The following is a 6,516-nucleotide window of genomic DNA, read 5'->3' on the forward strand; positions in this document are numbered from 1 at the left end:
GTGCTCCCTCTTATTCCAATTTACAGGATCAAGTTCAAATATCTACAACATGATCAACTCCAAAGATACACACCTTGTACAAAATAAAGTCATAACAAACAAGTGTTTATCAACTATATTTCAAGTGTTGAACAACCAGATCTATTTCTAAGCCCGGATCACCACTCTAATCTCGATCTTTCATACTTTTCTCAATCCTGATCCTGTCCCACTTGTTGTCATGTACACATACAAACACAACAACAGCTGAATAACTCCGGTGAGAAATATATTTCCAAATATAAACAACATATACATGCGCCTCATATAAGCATATACAAAAGCAAAAAGCATTTGTCCAACAACATGTATCATATTCTAGGAAAACATAAATCGATAAAAAGTTTTAAATCAAACTCTTTAATTCTTAATTTCATCTTGACTCCTATCAAGGGATCCCGATTTGAATAAGAACATAACAAGTCTCCCACCTACTTTCCCATTCGAGGTGGTGGTACGTTCCTATTCTCGAATTTCGGCACACTATATCGAGTGTCTACATTAGGAGTCGATTTCTCTCCTAAGCTCATCGATATAAACCAAACGTCCAGTGACTTGGCAGTTCTGCCAAAGACTCTTCCAAGATATCTATCTCATATTTCATGCTTTTCTCTAACTCAATATAACAAGCACATAAATCTAAGGAGTTCGAATATATCAAAACAATAACAATTAAGTATGTGGTTTTGGGAACTCGAGTCGTATTTTACTCAAGTTATCTATCTCGGATTAACGTCGATTTATACCTTTCTTTTCGTGGTTCTTGGTTGTGTCAAACTGATCTAACTCTTGCTCAACAACCTCTCACTCTTCAAGGTACAAAAGTTTGGAAACTTTGATCTTTCGTCTACCGGTTTTGAAGTTGAATTCTCGAGTTCGAAGCCTTCAATACCGAATCTGAAAATGACATTTTGAGAAGCACAATATCAACATACAACTCAAAGTGAGATTTGGTTTGATCAATACTCAATCTAGTTAAATTTTGACGGCATAACGGCGCAAATCTCGAGATACCCGACAAATCAAACATCCATAGATTAATACCAACAACTCATAACCATCAACAATTTCCAAACCACAATTCAAAATCTGAACAGCCCCCATTTTCGAACATAAGCTGGGAAATTCAAACAATTGCATACGTTGTCCGTTCTTCGATCCGTTTCCGATTATAGACTCACCATAAACTCAAGAACATATAACATCAATCAAATTATAATTACTCCAACACCTAAATTTCGAACCATGCAGAAAATAAGAACACTTACATCACTTCGAAGCTCTTGAAGAGAGAAACACGGAATTAAGCTCGGATTGAAAGTCGGACGGCCGGATCTTGCACCATCAAATTTTTAAGATGCATGGAAGCTTGAGAATTCTAACCATGGAGTTTGTCTCGGTTCTTGAAGCTCAAAATCTGAATTGGATGGAGGGTTTACACGTTCAAATGCATGGCAAGACATGTGTCCCACTCAAATTCCAATATTAGCAGTTTAGCCCCTGAATTCTTCACTATTTGCAATTCAGCCCTCAATAACTCTTTTTAATTCAATTTCAATCCTAATTAATTACAAAAACCGTGGAATCTAATTCATCATTTCAAAATTCGTCAATTAAATAATCTCGGATTAAAATGATATAATCTCGGGCCTTAAAAAGATACTTGTTCTGCACAGGCTGAAATTAGCTCCACATGCCTCATCAATTTGGTTTTGAACAGTTTCAGTTGAGCTAGTTCAGTTTACCAATTGAGCAAAAATGAACCAGTTGACCGGACCAGAACTAAACCAGTTGAGCAGACCAGAACCGAACCAGTTGAGCAGACCAGAACCGAACCAGTTGAGCAGTTGATTAGTGGAGCAAAAGTGAACCAGTTGACCAGGAGCAAAACTGAATGACCAGTTTAGGTTTGGGAAAATGTCCAGCAAGGCGAATTTGACCGTTACAATTTCAGAAACTGTACAAAAGCTTTCCAAAAGATCATATTCTTGTGTCTAACGTATATATCATTGTTGGGGTGATAGGATCGGTTCTGACACCTGCGAAGGTGCTTCAAACACAATATTCTCCATAAGCTTCAATAGCTCGTGTTCTAAGAATGTAAACACCGATGAATTAAATCGAGTTTGGTTTTAAACCAAGCGAAAAATACTCGAAGTAATCATTCGTTAAGAAATCTGTTTCATTCGAAAGCCTTTTACTTGTGTGAACTGAATAATTTAAAAGAGGGGGTCCAGTTCGATCTGTTATCAGTTCAGTTCTCAGGCAGCACCTTTCAGCCAACACTTGTTTAACGTCTGTGTGTCAAAGACTACATACAAAAGTTTATTGTCTTTGTGCAAGACTCACTCAGCTATTCAATAAGCTTAACTCTTTGTATATGTAGGACCGAGAGCATGCCACTTTACCGAACGCTATAGCTGGTGGTAATGTTACAACTCAAATCTTTTAAACCGCACAGCAGCTCAAGCACCACGGTTCGATCGCTCTACCAAGCAGGGACAATTATTGAACCCAACAATCTCCCTCCCAATAATTGTACTCCTTGCAATCAATGGGAATTAGACCCGTGACCTTGGCTCTTATCCCAATTGTAGTACCGAGCGTTTGCCGCTTTACCAAAAGCTATAGCTGGTGGTAATGGTGCAACTCAAATCTTTTAAACCACACAACAGCTCAAGCACCACGTGAAACGTCTGCTGTTCGTTTTCTTAAAAAGTACTAGAAATTTTTTTTAAAACATCCCTAGCATCGGCTGAACCACCAAAAATCACATAAAATATTTTGGACATTATTTTATAATAAAACAACCAACAATTTATTTGAGAAATACAGCCTATACTATAATCTCTCAAAACCTCTCAAAACATAAAAAGTCGTAAAATATTTTTAACATAACTTGAAATCATAAATCATAACTAATGCGAAAAACTAGCGTCGGTACTCGGGTTATGTGCACCTTCAGTCTAGCAAAGTCAACCATCAAGACCTCCATAACATTTTATCATAATTACCTGCATGAATCACACCTAGTGAGTCTAAAGACTCAACACACCATAATCTTGATAACAACATAATACGTATACAAATCACATACAACAGTGAAAAATACTTGTACTTAAAATATCGTTTTCATGAAGATGCATAAACTTTAAACATAAACATTTTCGTAAACATTTTCATGATGCATAAACTTTAAATAAAACATTTTCATAAACAATCTCATATCAACATAAACATATTCATATTCGTATTCATATTCATATCAACATATTCATATTAATATTCATATTAACATATTCATATCATCATATTCATATTCATATCAACATATTCATATTAATATTCATATTAACATATTCATATCATCATATTCATATTCATGTTCATATTCGTGTTTGTTGAATTCAGATCGTGATTGTGACTCGTATTCTTAAACGTGTTGGGCGATGAATCCATCTACATGTAACCACAGTACTGGACGACGGGGATACCAGCAACACTCTCACCGGTCAACTGGGCCTTGGCCTTACGTATTAACATATCATCGTATTCGTATTCGTATTCGTATCAACAGAACAAGATCGTCGGGCTCCAACTGGGATCATAACACTCACGCTATTTCCAACATATTTAGTCACAATCCCTTCACGTCCTTCAACATTTCGTATTTCCATCACTTAATAAAAACATGCATATAATATCGTTTTTCTTTTAAACCAAGCATGCAACATGTCTTTTAAATGTCAACATTAAACCATAAAAATTCCATAGACATTTAAAAATCATAATTTAACATATTAAAATCATAAACATTCATAAACATTTTAAAATAAACATTTTAACATATTAAATATCCGTAAATATTTAAAATAAACATTTTAACATATAAAAATCATAAACATTTAAAAATAACATTTTGACATATTAAATTATAAACACTTAAAATCAACATCCTAAAAATTCATAAACATTTGAAATAATCATATTAGCATATAAAACAGCTTTCAGGACACTGCCACGACGTTTACTAATTTCTAGGTGTAAAATGATCGTTTTATCCCTGAACGTAAAATTTCATGTTTTCGAAATTTTCTTGATTTCATTGACTCTAAAATCTTTCAAATAATTATTTAAGCTTACATGAATTTTCCCATATTTTTATTTAGCTTAAATCGAAGACTTTTAAATTAATCTTTAAATATGACGTATTACTGCGTTTTAATCCTGAATTAAACCAAAATTAAATATAAAATTCCCAAATTAAAAACTTAGACTTTTAATAATTATTTAAGCTTAAACCTAATTTTTCATAATTTTCTAAAGCTTAAACTAGGCGTTTCAATTAGCTCGTTAATTAGTGTTTCGTGCGGCGATTAAATCCCGAATAAATCCAAAATTCATTATTTTGACCCCAAAATTTAAACATACCATTTTTAGTATTTACTCTACCCTTCCAAGTCATGAGCCACCCCCGTGGACCCATGGATTCAATTTTACCCTTTTAATTTTCGTTTTGACACCTTATCGAACACACCGAGCCATCTCCTAATTTACTCGAGCCACGCCCGAGTCACCTTGAGCCAAAACCTAGCCAAACCATCTATGAACCCTACTGGCCAGCCCCAAGCCCAAGAACCAGCCCTTAAGTCGCTCAAGCTTGTCTGGAAAGTAACACCTGAAACTGCATGTGTGAGTGTATGTAGCTTCCCTTTCCTCCCTCTAGGACACTACTAGCTGCTAACCACTCGACCCCTCATGGACCTAACCCTCCTTGGACCACGTCCAGACCCAGCCTAGGCCAGCCCAAGCCATTAAACTCGCGCCCGAAGCACTGCCCGTGACAGCAACTTCTCGCGCAGCACATGCTTCCCTCACGTTTTCTTGTGTTCTCTCGAGCCAGCAGCCAGCCCACAACTACAGCACCTTTCACAACCCTGGACCACCTTCTCTAGACCCTAACGGACCTAGCTTAACCCAGCCAAAGCCCCTGACCGAGCCCATTAAACCCTGCGAACAGCACACACCCTATGCATACCCTCCATGCTCTCGGGTGGAGTCCTTGTTGGCAAGGACTCCTCCCAGCCCCTGGTTTTCGAGTCCTAGCGTGGCTAGGACTCTTCCCCTACCACACACGTGACCCTAGCCCAGCCTGGTCCAGCCCCAGCCAAGCCAAGCCACAAACCGAACCCTCAAGACACACATATACGTGAATGGATTTCCAGCTTCTGTTGTTTGTTTGTGCAGCTTTTTGTGCCTGTTTCTAGGCCCTTAAAATTGTATAAAACAACCCTTAATCCATACCCTAATCATGGCAGCCCCTTAGATACATGAAATTCATGGTTTTTGGATCAAGATACATGTTTTAAAAATCATGTAGGATGCAAATACGAAAATCTTAAAAGGTGCAACTTATTTTCATGCAACTTCAAACATATTTACATAATATGGTGTGATGATGAGTAAAAGGAGAATATGGCGTGCCTTTGCGTATTTAACAAACAAATTATCGTTGACGATTTGAAGAACGACGACGAGGGACGACGGCTTGAAAACTCTAGCAAACTTGATGCCTTTTTCCTTCAAAATTTTGTGTGTGTGTGTCGTGTATTTGGTGTTGAGAGGAGAGTTTGAATATCTAAGGGGTGTGGGGCGTGGGTTAATGGTGTGGGGAAAAAGGGTTTTGCATTTTAAATAGATAATAAAACACTAACAAGGCTTAGGCCCATTAAATATGTAAATTAGGTCCATTAGTGCTTAATTAAAATATTTAAAATGATTTTGCTTGAACAAGTTTGTGAATTTATTAGCCGGGTTGCCAAAAAGTTCGTATTTTGATGAGAAACCAACACCGATAAAAATTAACCCCTTATTTTCAAAAATACGAAAAAACATCACCCATATTTTAAATAATTAAGAACAATTAACCAATAAAAATATTTTCTATTTTTTAGCCCTCGGTCTCCGTTCCTCGATCGCAATTCGAATACCCTTTTTAAAATACATTTTAATGCAATTATGTAGAAAAATATATTTTAAACATACAAATATGCACAACATAATTAATTAATGCAATTAAAACATTTAATTAAAATACAAAAAAATTTAATAAATGCATGCATGTGGTTAACGTGGACCTTTAAATTTTCGAGGCGTTACACCACGGTTTGATCGCTCTACCAAGCAGGGATAATTATTGCACTCAACAATATATGTGAGTGATCGTGGGTGTGTGTGTGAGAGAACTGATATGTGAATACAATGCGAAAGTGTTCTCACACACTGAGGGAATTGTGCTTCTAATCTAAGCTGATAGCACGTTGAAGTACTCCCTCAAATCTGGAATTGTTGCTTAAAATGTCTACTAAATTTTTTTTTTGCAAGCTCATTTTCGAAACTTAATTTAAATGCATGCATGCAATACTGATGAAGATACACATTTTTAAAATACTAGTAATGAACTAACAGGTAAAATAC

Source organism: Primulina tabacum, chromosome 11 (assembly GCF_025594145.1).
Source record: "Primulina tabacum isolate GXHZ01 chromosome 11, ASM2559414v2, whole genome shotgun sequence".
NCBI classification, from domain to species: domain Eukaryota; kingdom Viridiplantae; phylum Streptophyta; class Magnoliopsida; order Lamiales; family Gesneriaceae; genus Primulina; species Primulina tabacum.